The sequence below is a fragment of the Etheostoma cragini genome, chromosome 12 (assembly GCF_013103735.1).
Source record: "Etheostoma cragini isolate CJK2018 chromosome 12, CSU_Ecrag_1.0, whole genome shotgun sequence".
NCBI classification, from domain to species: domain Eukaryota; kingdom Metazoa; phylum Chordata; class Actinopteri; order Perciformes; family Percidae; genus Etheostoma; species Etheostoma cragini.
Window position 1 is genome coordinate 14,876,422 of NC_048418.1, and position 14,173 is coordinate 14,890,594.

The window sequence follows — 14,173 nt, forward strand, 5'->3', positions numbered from 1 at the left end:
ATGCGTTGACTCAGTATCACCAGCAAGCCTGACTAAAAACATCTCCTGCATCCATGCAACATCGTAACTCTGAAATCAACCCACGTTAGTTCCATCAGTGTGGGAAGAGAGGAGGGTGGGGTGACCTCTATGGTGTGTTTCTAATATCTCCCCAAAAATCCCTGCGGGCAGAATCGTCTTGGGTGTTCCAGGGTGGATTCTGGTGTTGTTATATTTAACGGGTTCCCAGCGCAGAAAGCAAGGAGACTAAAAGAGGAGGAGAAGAGAAGGAGAAAGAAAGCTGTGTGATGACGAACTGGCATTGGCCGGGGGAAAAAAACACCCTCTGTGCACAGATTGGTGCAAGAGCTACGTTGCCCTTTCTCTTCTTCTCTCACCCTCCTTTTCCCTTTCTTGGGGGGGAGGAGGGATGTAGGTAATGAAGCTTAAGTGAGCCTGGTGTCTGGTAATGTAATATACACAAAGCCGTTGTCAGGTCTGGATCCAATAATGTGTCATTTACCACGTCTGGAACAGATTGGCCCAGATGATCGGAGTGAACCTTTGCCCGGGTGAAGAGTACTCAGCATCCCTCGGCCTGGAGGCCTTACTAGACGGCCCTTGCTTCGCCCTATCTCCCTATCTCCTTTGCACCTTTCACCTTCCTGCACCTCTGTTGTAAAAGCCGAGGCGTGCTTCGTATGATGTAGTTTGTATGATGTTTTGTGTGATCATGTTGGACAGTTTGTGTGCAATTTGTACCTTTCGCAACCTGAGGAATTTTTCACTGAAGTTGTTTTCTGTAAGCAGTTGACCAGTGTTATAAGCGTAAAGAAGGCACTGAACTGAATCTGTAGACACTTAAAAACTGCCCATTTTCACACCAAGGTACCCTTCACCACACAGATCTCAGAATTTGGGTTTTTGGCACCAAACAACCAAATCTTAGAGCTTTCTAATAAATTGGAAAAGTACGTTGAAGCATTCAGTGCAATAAGACTATTCAAAACATATTCCTACAACATTGTCACTAAACCTAAAATAAAAACCATTACTGCCTTAAGACAATTCTTCATCCAGAGAGGAAAGAGCAGGTGCACCTGGATATCACAAAGATAACAGGAAGGCAGGTATTTGAGATACAAATCTCACCATATTTCCCCACTTGCTGTTACAGTATAACCAAAGACAAACAAGCTTGTTGTCCTTAAATTAGCCTTTGCCTACTCATTGCTGAGTCATACACATAGTACTTAAAAGGTTTTACTGCAATTTATGATTCATATTTTTTAGCCCCAAAAGTATCGTATTCATTCATTTAGCTCTGCTATTAAATCCATGCTCTTTAATTTTGTAAATGTTGTTAACAACAGTACATGATCCAATAACTTAGCAACCTTATGTTGTTTTTCTACATGCATTGTAAGGTTTGACTATCTCTTTGTTAGTTATCCATTGAGAAAAGTTGTGGAGTGTGCCTGGTAAATCCTTTGGTACCACCTCGGTCAAGGTTCCAAGCGAGCTGAGTCAACACAAGAAGGCAGAGTTAAATCCATGCAGCGACCACGTTTCTTTTTATTTACTTGATTGAAATTTTAAATAAATGGCGGCATGCAAAACCCCACGTTGTTAGTTGATGTGGTGCAGACGTTTCTTGTCCTGGTTGCGGATGAAAGGATCCAGGAACCTCTTGCTGGATGGAGGGACTCAATCACAGTAGGTTATACCAGGAAACATCTACACCGTTGGCTGCCAACAGATATAACAGGATGTTTTAATAGTGAAGAGAAAGTGCTGTGCTGAGAGGGCGTGTTTGCGAAAATAGATTGGAACTTTAAGAGTTTTGTTTATAAGTCACAAATGCAACATGCCTATAAACTGAAGGCTTCAGTTCAGGACTGTCATGGTAACAACAGGGATTTTGGGGGTATTGTTTTCAATTCAGTTTAAACGAGTCAGTGGTAAAAAACAATTGACTGGCGTGAATGTTCATGAACATTTATGAAAGATTTACTGAACAGAATTTATTTTCAGATCGGATTAAAATCAATGACTGATACACTGTAGTTAATATCACTGGCACTTTCTCAGCCTGGACGAGAAAAGCTATTTTTAAGTCAAAAATTACCATCATAAAATTTCCCTCACTTGTGTTTTAACCGGCTTCTTCGTGGCTTCCTGGGTCCTGGGCGCAGCCCCTGGCCCACATAGAGAGTGGGGGGCCCTGGAAGGCTACAGCTGTGGATGAGAGAGAAGAGGAAGGCAACAAGATACTTGTTGTGGAGGTAGCCGGTTTAGAGGAGTTGCAGTTTTAAACCTCTGGATTTTGCTCAATGTGGGGAACCCCAGTTTTCTCATGATAAAAGTATAAAAAATGCACTATCCTAAGGGAAATTGGACAGAAGTAAGACAGATTGAACAACAAAAATGCTTTGGCTATTTATATCTTTTCACCTTTCCACCTAAAATGAGCATGGTTTTGACTTAGCTAGACACAAAGGAGGAATAAAAGGTGAAAGGAGGGAAATAGAAAAGATTGCTGTCTTTAAAAGTCCCAGCCCTCCTATTACACACTCCAAATGTACAATGTTATGCTCACCCAGGCAGAGTCATTTTGGAGGCTCCTCAGGAGTATTGTAGCTGCCCTCTACGGCACAGACTCTGATTTAGTACCGTTAATAAACATGATGTAGTGCTTACAGTGATTGTTCAGACAAGAATGTTTTTTTGCTTCTCTTTTTCATGCCTACACTCAGTTTCACATGTTTTCATGTGACGCTGAGAGAGAAGAAGAAAATGTCGGACTGCATGGTTTATTCCAGACTCATGCTGCTTTAATTATTTAAGCAGAGGACACAGACAGATTCTTTTGGGGAAGGTTTAGCACTGTAAAATGCAACAACATTTCCCAGAATTATCGTTGGGGCTCTGGTTCTGTCCTGTTGCTTTCTCGTGTATGCATGGCAGCTTGTTGAGTCAGAACAAAAAGGCAACAGGACTCAGATGTAATATACTTCAACCAGTTTAATTCTGTGGTGGTTTTATTCCGTTCAACTTCCAATGCACATTTTTGTTGTTCAATACCATACCAGTAAGTGTAAGGTTCCCAGTCAAAGGTTGTCACTGTCAAAAGAAAAAAAGATCAGGTGGACAAAGCTGCATAATACATGTAGCTTTGAGGTAATGTGAGCTTTTGCTCTCTTCTGTACACAGCGTGTGTGCTTAAAGAAATCGCTTTGTCAAATCATGTGCTGCCTGCTCAGGAAGGATCTCTCACTAATGAAAAGACAATTTGCCTGTTTCAAGCCTCCGCAAAAAAGCAACCATACACAACAAGCAGAATTTATGATGTGCCTGCCAGCTTCTCCCTGGCCCAATTCTTTCAACAACGTGCTCCCGGCACAGAGCCCACATGGCCAGCCACAGCTGGCTCTCATTACAAACCCGTACAGTAGCCATTCTTTTTCACTTACCCCCCTCCCTGTTTGGTGACGCTTATTAGAAATGTAACATACTAGTCTGGGAGTTTGTTACAGATTTATGCGTCACAGGTGCTCCCTCTAAAAAAGCGTGCAAGGGTTACCATACCATTTTTGCCAAGACAACAAATCTACATGTAATAAGGGGAGTGACTAACACTGTATTTTTTGAAATGCTTGCTTGTAAATAAAAGTATGCATACTGAAATTTGACCTGAGATTAGTAAGAAATGTGCATTTAACTTTACAGAGTTGTGATTTTCTCATGGCCAAATCTTCTCTTAAGTCACAATTTAAAAAAGTACCAGGTCATGAGTATTTTCTTACAAGTAAAGACGGTACGTGTGAATGTATTCATTATTTTATATATTTGATAGACAGTATTATTTGTATAGAAGGTATTGTCTTTAAAAGTGTTTAAATTAAAATTAAATAGTTTAATATATTGTTTATTACAACCATTCCTCGTTTTTTTCAGCCAATGAACTAACCCTAACCCCCTAACCCAAATGAAGTATTCCACTCAGTTGGTAGCACTGCATGGTTGAGTCGATCATGCATGTCATTTTTTTTTTATAGAATTGTTCGATTGTTTACGGGTGATTAGTGATAGTTTTAACGTAGCGCCAGACATTTTGTGAAAGAAATGTAATATTATACAGTCTTATTTATTTGTAATTTCAAAATCCTGAAACAAATTGCATATCATATCATTCTTTGTGAAAGTTTTTGAGAATTCTACAATAGTGAATGCTCACGCTCACAGTAATATGAACATTCACTCTCCACATTGTAAAGATTGTCTGTATTTGAATGAATTTCCAGAGCTGCGTCTTGATGGACTCTGACTGGTACCTGGTGTGTCTGCTGCCTGTCTGTCAACACCATTTCACCCGGAGTCTGTAACTCCAGCCAACACGTAGGGGTGGATCCCACTCCTGCCAACATGTAACGGGGTCCTGAAATTATTGTTGACTGACTGCTGGCTCTGAGCAAGCATGGGCATATTTAAGAAATAGAAATCATTCTTATCCAAGCCACGCAACATGTGACCAAAGGTTCATGGACTAAGCTTTAAGTCGAGAGCCGGCCTTCTGACAATATCTGTCTTTTTCCATCTTTGCCTCTGTCTTCAAGTTTCACAGGCCAATCTCCCTCAGAAGTGTCCCTCCCCTGCCCCTGTCCTGACTCCTCACATTGTCTCCACGCTTAGCTACACCTCTCCAGTTACTTGGCACCACACCTCCTGGTTGTTATCCCCTCAGCCTCTGTCCTTTGACTCCATCCCCACCCTCTCATGTTGAGAGGGGGACACTCAATGCCTTTCATGTGGCCTTTGCCCCATGTTCCTCCTGCCCGTCTGTCTGATCTGGGAGCTGTGGGTCCCAGCCCCACCCTGGGTGATTGATGGCAGGGATGCCCTCTCCTCTCACCCTCCACGCCCCACCCCCGGCCATGCGGACAGCATAGCGTTTCATGAGCTCATCTGTGTGGCGCCCAGGAGCTGCACCTCAGACGCAGGCACCACTCTTGTCTCGTCCCGCATGACTCCCTGGGGGACACAAAGCATGTGTGACCTTCCTTTACGCAACCTCATCTCCACAGGACCCGTTAGTACCCTCAATGTACTCTCTCCGCTCAATCCCTCTGACAGACTTTAACTCTTTACTAAACACCAGAATACCCCACACTTAAATAAATTTCCGTACTAATCTGCTTCATCAACCAACAGGTCAGTACACCTGGGAGGATGGGGTGGTGTGTGTGTATGTGTACTGCGTGAGAACTTCATGCAGGACACCAGAAATTGTATCCTGAATTTAACCTGCAATTTAGTAACCATAATCTTTATCGCACATTAACAAAGCTATTATTCTAAATCAAACCATGATCTTTCCTTAACCTATACGTCATCCTGCCATGAGAGGCATTATTAAAAAAATGCTTTCTTTAGATTATGGTGATTGTGGAAATTGCAAATAAACTATGAATGAGGCATTATTTGGGTTAAAATGACTATTTTGATAAGGTAAGGAGACTTTTATGGTCATGGTCACAGTCATAATATCCCCAAATTGCCAGGCTACAACGTTGTCTTTTTTGGGAGGATTGCCAACAGAGAAAACCATTAACTGGAAAAAACAAAAGACAAAATCTCCTCTTGGACATGTAACATTCAATTTGGAAAGGAGCAGTCCAATGTCATGTTGAATCAGAGTAAGTGGTGCTTGATCATGTGACCTACTCACATTTGCTTGATTATTGTTTGCATGCCACCTTTTTTTGTCTGATCAATGGTAAATCAATGGTTTGAAACAATGAATCAATTACCTGAATAGTTGCCAATTCGTTTTATTTGGTTTTCACTTTACTTCTCGGTCAATTAAATAACTCTATTTCTCAATCCTAGTCTCAAAATATGGTGTTAAAGTCTGTGACCCTCACGCTTTCATCCAGCTGCCCACCTTACCTTAACCTCCCCTCAGGAAGCCGAGAGAGGCCTGTCCTCCTCTGCATGTTCCACATTCCAAGTGGGACAGAATCTGAGGACACTGATCACCTAATCTCTCTGACTGAAGCAGCACCTGTTTGGGCAGCGCCAGAGCGGAGGGGAGAAAATCCGGATTGTTGGCAGCTCTGTTGACCCGATACATCTCCCTCTGTATCAGATGGTGCTGGTTGCTACTCAAGAACCTCAATTTGCTAAAACAGGTTGAATGACGAAAAACTTCATACAGACCTATTTGTGTAGTCATATTTGTGATTTGAAAATGTTTTATGGTTTAATAATAATGACAATAACAATAATAAGTAGGTTCTAATGAGTTGTAGTCTATCATTATTAGCATTTGTTACCTTACCTCATCTACCCTCACTCAACCGGTAGTGACTCTATCAGCTTTATTTTGAGGAGCTTCTCTGAAGAAATATAAATACTTTGTGGAAACATTTGACCAGTCTGACGGCTGAGGGCATTTCTGGAGAAGCCAACTGACCCAAACGAAACTAGATAATTCATGTAAGAATAGAACACCAATGAAAAGACATCCAATACAGTCTCCGGGTCCTGCTTGACAACCAATCAAATATCTTGCCCAGCTGTTCGTGAGGTGACCCTGTGCTGAGTAGGGGCCGGTGCGCATGGACATAAATCACAGAGGAGGACACTGCAGTTGCTGCCCGTGTCTGCACATTGTGAAGACGTGGTGAAGACAAATTCTTGCCATAGCTTCTTTTGAGAACCTGTCATTAGACGTGTTTATGTTATTGTCCTGTTTACACATGGCTTTTGTAAATGTGTCTCTCCGTGATAAATCGTGTGCTGCCCATATGTAACTGCTTTTGTTTCTTTAAAGTAATCCACCACATTGTCTATTAAATAAGAGCTGACAAACAAGCAGTTCTATAAAAAGCCTCTAACAAGCTTGTTTATTGGTTGCAGATCATTTCTAAAACTGGAATGTGTTATTAATGTTTACTGCTGGCCTCTTAAAATTGACTGTATAATACGTGATATGCCACATGTGTTCTTTGTGTAGACTACAGTATGAGTATCCTCATGCTCTGGTTCATCTTAATAAATGATCGGATTGCTCTCGGAGTGAGATTGTTAATGTGGCCAGAGGAGGTCTAGTTTTTCCTCTTGTCCAAGGTTATTTAAACTAAACCAACCATTCCTTTAAATGTCTCAAATCCCTTACAGCATGGGCCACAGCCTTAATGCCTGACAGAGAAACGCTGCTTTGCATGTAGCCTGATTATTATCTGCTACACAAATTGCTAGCAGCTGGGTTGTTCACGGCTTGATGGTCCCATAGTTTATGTGTTGAAACAGTTGGAATGTGGACAATTACCACTTTCACTTTCTCACAAAAAACCTAATACAGTTTACATAAACTATTTTCTTGAAAATTCTACTTTAAAGGGCTTCATGAGCCTCCAGGGCTGGTTTAAGCAGATAAAGTATTTGCTTCTAATTTCATGCAGCTATCTGGTAGCAAGGACAAACAAAAAAAAGGAGACTATTTTTTATGCAAAAAGATTATTTTTTTCAAGCTCACTTTAAACAGGCAAGTCTTTTACATAATTGAGTTTTAACAAGAATATGTACCACCCACCACTAAGGTCCACTGAATGTTAAATTTGACCAGACTTGCTATGCTGAACTACTAAAGAATCAGGGGTCACAGAAAGATAAATCAGTGAAAAGGTTAGGCAGCAAACAGTTGAACTCCAAAAACTTTCTCTTCTCCCAATCAAATGGAGATTTGTCACAGCACAATACATGTTAAAGCTATGTTTCAACAAAACAAGTCCAAACGTGAGACAATAAATGTAAAACTTTAGACAAAACACACTCACAGGATCATTACAGGTGCAAAAGTTCATTTTAGTTTTAAAATAGCACAGTAATAAAGTTACTCTAATATGGAAAACGCTTACTTTGATTTCCAGGGGAAAACAAGTAGTAAAGGAGAGGAGAAATGGACTGGAAGGAGTCAAGTTGTCCTCTTGTCTAAAGCTGGTGAGCACCTTGCGAGTGGTCGAACAGTTTAACCTATAATTACTACAATTAAAATAATACTCATATTAACAAAAAAAAATTGCTTCCAAATGGTCTTTCACATGCGCAAGAAGGGAAAAACAAAAACACATGGGCATGGTTTGGCTTCAGAATTTTGGCACCAGAGGATGATGTGTCAAATCAGAATTAATCCTGCATATAAATCACAAACTGTAGTGATTTTTATGATACTTTACTATGTGACATTTTACATTTCACAGTCTGACTTACAATTTGAAGTTCAAGTTTGGTGATCTAGATACAGTACATACACTCTCACAATGCATGCCGGGAATTCCCCGTGTACTTTTCATGCATTTCAGAGCTTAACTGCAGGCAATGTGTACTAAACCACTGAAAGAATTCAGAAAGTACTTCATGGACCACATAACCCAGGAGGTCAAGGATGGTGGAAGACAAGATGGGGTGTGAACACAGTGCTGCACAATGTGTGTGTGTGGATTCAGGAGCTTAAGTGATTGAGAAAATCCATTCTAATCTCTCACACCTAAGTGATCTTTAGGGACAGAGAGTACGGTAAAGTGAAGGAAATACAGTAAATATTGCACATACCACCGTGACGTGTCACAACCTTTTATGCAGGCAAAATTGCAGTGGTTGACATCAAAGTCAAAAGTACACTGCAGAAATCAAAATGTCAGCCGCATGCCCAATAAAAGTCACTGGACCCATCACTCCTGTGATGAAGAGAAACAAGGGAGACTCCAAAGTCAACACAATTTTCTTTCTTTCTCTAGAAAAAGAAAAGCCCATGTGCAGGTTTTCCCCTTTTGCTGCTCATAGACTGAGGACTGCTGTTAAAGAGACCTCCAGCGGTATTACTGCACAAAGATGTTTTTTTTTCTTCCGGCAATAACGACCTCATGTCCAGTAAGTGCCCTCCCAGTGAAGTATTGATATACAGGCCTGTTTGGCTTAGGAGTGTAAAGGAGTGATCAGAGGAGTCCTGTGGACAAAATCGCACTGCTGACCCTGGACGTCAGTGATTGATGTCAAATGTGACCATGAAACCCAACAGGGGTTGTTGTACTTTTGATTTTACTGGCCACCATGTCAGGTCTGTTCTCTGTGGTAAAACATACCTGCATTACTAGCATAAGTCTTCATAGAGACACTGCTCACCAACAGTAATAATATGTTAGGGTTTTAGAAATTGAATTTTTGTTGTCTTTGTAGAGGCAACAATATACAGAGCAATTCCCATATGACAGTCATCTCACCACAATTATATAGAATATTACACCCTGGGTAAATCTAACTTATGATGATGATAGAGTTTTTACTCTGCTTTTAAGTTCTGGGCCGCAGACAATTCCTATTTAGTTTTACGCTGTACTGATTGTGGTGCAGTAAAAGGATTTTAAAGCAATCCTCACCTAAAAATCACATTCATGTACACGTGGTTTTCAGTTTCTGAAATATTGTTGAGGAAACATAATGCTGCCTTGATTACATTTGCAAAACAGCTTTTAACATTCAAGCCTGCATTTCTTAGAAATTACGTTCAATAATACTAACAATCATTTTTTCTCCCACTTATGTTGTGATGAGAAACATAATGGTTGCTTCCATTAGGATTTTTTGAGTGAAGGAAGTGCTATATTTTTGGTCAAGTTGGATGTAGGATGTCAAAGTTTGCACAAATTCCCCCTTGCTGCCGTACAAGGCTTCAAATGTGCAAAGCTGATATTGTTGGCAACGGCAACTTGACCCTGCCTGACCAGTGAGTGAGCCACAGCCAGTGGGTGGTTTGACAAAGAGGACCCACAAACTTGTCTTGACCAGGGTGGGTCTCTGGCAAGTGTTGTGTCGGGAAAGCTGCCTATCTGCTGTCTGACTAATGTGCTGGTTCTATTTGGAGACTAAACTGGAATATCCCACACAACACCATCCATCTAAAAGTCCACCTCCACCTCCGTTTTACTTGAGCGTGTATGCACGTATAACAATTTGTGGAGGCATGTATATATACACATATGCACATAAATCCACATTGAATATACTGGTTACACAAAATATCATGACGTTCAGACATAAACTTTACATGGTTTGTTCTGCAAATTATAATTGTATATGGTTTAGCAAGGCAGCAGAGGAGGTACTGTATTGTTGAGTCTAAAATGATTGTTATGCAGCAAAATATGTCTCAAACGTGTATGTGTGTGCGGGATTACTACAGAGGCTAGATGTGTAGAGAAAAAAAGAGACCCCCCGCCCCCACCTCAGTGTCCAGAGAGTGCAGTCAGAGCAATGGGGGAGACGTAAAACACTGGCTGCATTTTTCTCCACATTTATGCATACTCAGAGAGGGGAAAAATAGACCCGTGGTTTATAATTCCCTGATTTCTCTGGAACAAGCATTGAAATGTAAACGAGTTCAATAAATTCACTTTTAACTGCCTTCCTGGGAATTAGCCACATAGTCTGGGCTTAAGGAACTCTCGTACTTTCATTAAAAGCCACATCATTCCTTGTTAAAGTAACAATGTCCATCTCATAGAGGCTGCAGCATGTGTGTAGTGAAATTGTGTGACAACATCTGTGCTCAGGGACCTCTGCGGTAAAAAAATGGAGGTAATGAGTACGTTGTGTTTTCACCAGTATCTCTTCACACTTTACAAAATTGACCTTTTTATAGCCACATTGTTGATTAGTTTTCATACGGTTCACCTTGTTTATCTAGTGTTTCTGCTGAGGGTCAACTCACTGAGACAATAGCTGCACAAAAAGCTTTCAGTAATGATATTTTAATAAGGTTTTCAGGGGAGGTTGGCTGGACCAGGTCCGACAGAGGAGAGGATTTCAGTTATGGATGTATAAATTAACTCTGACTTACTAACCAACTGCTTGTAGTTTGTCACAAGAACAAGCACTCATCTGGGCCTGCTGGATGTATGTCACATTTTCTGGGATCTTGGGTTCAAATTCAAGTTCACACAGTTACGCCTTGTTGCCATTTGAAACTTCAAATGTGCAAAGCTGATGTTGTTGGCAACTGTTCACCTCCCATGCCTGACCAGTGAGTGAGCCACAGCCAGTAGGCATTATGCATATTATTCATTAGATTATTCATTACAATTTATTTTTCATTCATCTTATGAAACCAGTGGTGCTTGTTTGACATAAGCTTATTTGCATTCCTGCCAAGTGTTAGAGGATTATTAATTTGCTGTGGGAGTGCCACATGTTTAGACTATGCTATAAACGGCAGCAGCGTGATGAGGCGCTGAGCATCTATTCTGCTTGAGTCTTCCCTTTATCCAAAGCATGGGCCAGAGACCGGCCTTTTTACTTAATCTGTTATCATAGCAACCAGATGTAACAGGTGTTGGTTAATAAGAGACCTTTAAATTGGCCTGGTGTGTTGATTTGATCTCTTCCGACAGATCCAGGCTAGCTGTTTTTAGTCTCTGTGCTAAGCTAAGCTAACTTAACCTGCATCTGGCTGTAGCTTTCTATTTACTGCACAGACATGAGAGTTGCAAGTACTCAAACTATTCCTTTAAAACTTTTTGCCATTTTCACGTAAAAAAACAATCTATTTGTTTTTATCAGCTGTTCTCTGGAGCTCTCTGGAGCTTGCAAGGCATCGACCTGCAATCTGTACTATAGCGTCTTGTGGTCTTTCTAGAAAAACATGGCTTGGGAGGCAGCTGAAGCCAATAGGGATGAAGAGAGAAGGAGAGAGAGAGCATGAGAGAGTGTAGCTATGTGCAGGGGAACTCGGGAGGCACTGGGGCGTAATTTAAACAGGCGACGGCTGTTGTGCAGACAGGAAATGAGAGGAAGGCTAGTTCCTGGGATGGGACTGAATTGGATGTTTCAGACCCAGACCGGTATCAGAAAGAGGAGACTTATGTGCCGTTGTTGAGGGTAACAGTAAGGTCATTGAGAGCAGCATTTCCTTTTCTGATCATTGGGTGAGCTTGTCAGCACCGCTATCTCAGTTCCCACATCCCTCTCAAATCATTTCAATGGGTTGGATTCAAAGTCTGAAATTCATGCCGGAGCTGAATAAGACCTCCTGTTGCTGCGCCTGTTTATAAGCTCCGCTCCACTCTTTAATGCTGGCTTCTTTGATTTTAAGTTTTGGGCAGTTTCATCCGATGGAAGGAAGTGGACTTGAAAAGACGCAAATTATTTCAATATTACATTAAAAAACAGGAAAAAAATATGCTTTAGGACTGGTCTGAGAATGCCCAATGCGGCTGGGTCTTTTTTAGTCTGCGGTTTTGATTTTAAACAGGCAAACACTACTACAGTCAGAACCACACTCTACCTTACTGTTCACATGTCAGTGGACTGGAGGAGCATGCAGGCCTATGCTGCTCTGGACTGTGTAACATCCAGCCATCTTGTGAGTTCTAACTGCTCAGCCTCATGAACTGCAGAGTCCAGTGCCAGCCCGCCAGATTACTGCCCCTAATCAATCTGATTAGCCCAAGAGGGCGGACAACTCAGCTCACATCTGGACTGCATGCTCCGACTCCCCAAAGTTTAGTCTGACAGCAACAGAGCTGAAGCATTTAGCTACAAAGGAAGCTGCTTCTGATCATTCAGTGACGTTGGTGGCAGCAGTCTTTGTGTGCCGTGTGGGCATGTAATTAGAAAGAAGTCAGAAAGTGTATGTGCTGTACTGTTGTGTTAGAGTCAACCAAGCCAAATGATGGATGGTGTAAATAATCTTGATTGATTTCTCATATATATTAGATCTGGGGTTTAGAGTTTACATGAGGTTTTATTATGACAGATGGGATGAAAGGAATTTAGGGAACGTTCGGGAATCGAGGTATCTGTACATTTAATTGCAATCCCAATCTAGCTGTTCAAATGAATTCATTTCTATTGTCATATTTCATAGCACTTCCTTCTGAGCACATTTTAACCATGCTCTAATGATGGTGAAACACAAGGCCACATGTATCTGCCCAGTTACCCTCACTTTCTCTGCTCACAGGCAAAATAACAGGCACATAAGTCATTCCAGGCCTCCTATTATAAACAGGTGTCACTTTGGTGATAAAAAATGACATCTTAATTCTGAGGCGAGAGACTTTGTCAGAGCGGATTAACACATCATCAGAAGCGATTTATTTTTATTGTGCCAGCATCATTTGGGTGGAGGTCGAGCATGTCAGTAGTTCTGGGCCTCTGCGTCTCCCAGGGGAAGCAGTGGAGTGACACGTTCAGCCTTGATGTCTTTCTACGATAAAAAAGAATCTCTTGACACAAGCTCTGGGATGTATGGTTGCTTCTGGGAACAGTTGAGTGTTCAAGATGTGTTTGAAAAAAGCTGCTTAACATTCAACACAGAATAGGACAATTTACTGAGGGCAGGCAACACATTTCAGGAACACCGCCCGCTTGTGAATATGACTTTTAAATCTCACACATATAACACAATTTAATGGCATTTGCATTTTGAATAAAAACTGAGTCAGACCTACTGAATGCGGAACGTTAAAAAGCATTACAAAACTAAAAGCTTAGCAAGAAAATATGTTATCAATAGCTCACAGTTGTTAGTTTTTATTCTAGTGGATGCAACAGAAATATTGTAAGATTTATTTAAATTAGCTCGTGCAGCTGGGTATCACACCAGCCTTCACTCTTTTTAATCCATGTTTTTTCCTTAAAACTCCATCATATTAAATGTGTTGCAATACCCTATCCTTCACCATCTAATAGCACAGAGGAACTGACATGCAGCGGTCTCCACAGGCTTGTGCTTGCTGTGTTTATGGACACGCCCGGCACTTACCGTCTGTTTCTTATAAAGAATATCAAACAGAGAGAGCTGCCTGAGCCACAAAGCACCTGTTTCCGACACTTCCACTACACATGTTTGCCGCCGTGTTCAAAGAGCCTTCACAGGAAGGAGACACCGGTCGTGCTGCCTTTGGAACTACTGTTCATATGAGCTTTTTAATTAACTGTCAACTTTGGAGTTGGTGTTAATTTCTACAGCAGTAATATTTAGCTGTTGACTTTGTTGATGATGACAGTGCGGTCTGGATATGCAATCATTCATCTGATAAAAGCAAACAGCAGCAAACATCTACCAGATAATGGAAGAGACGTGCTCTTGAAAAACAGGCATTACAACGTTGCATACAGTACAGTATTATGA

At 41.2% G+C, this 14,173-nt stretch overlaps 1 long non-coding RNA gene across 1 annotated transcript in view; it reads right to left on the reverse strand.

The window, feature by feature from the left end:
• Nucleotides 1-11,535, reverse strand: part of LOC117954416 — a 305,368-nt gene extending 293,833 nt beyond the window's left edge. The window contains exon 1 of the long non-coding RNA XR_004658818.1: nucleotides 11,474-11,535. This is a non-coding gene — a long non-coding RNA (uncharacterized LOC117954416). The remainder of the gene's footprint in view (nucleotides 1-11,473) is intronic.
• Nucleotides 11,536-14,173: the final 2,638 nt, after the last annotated feature.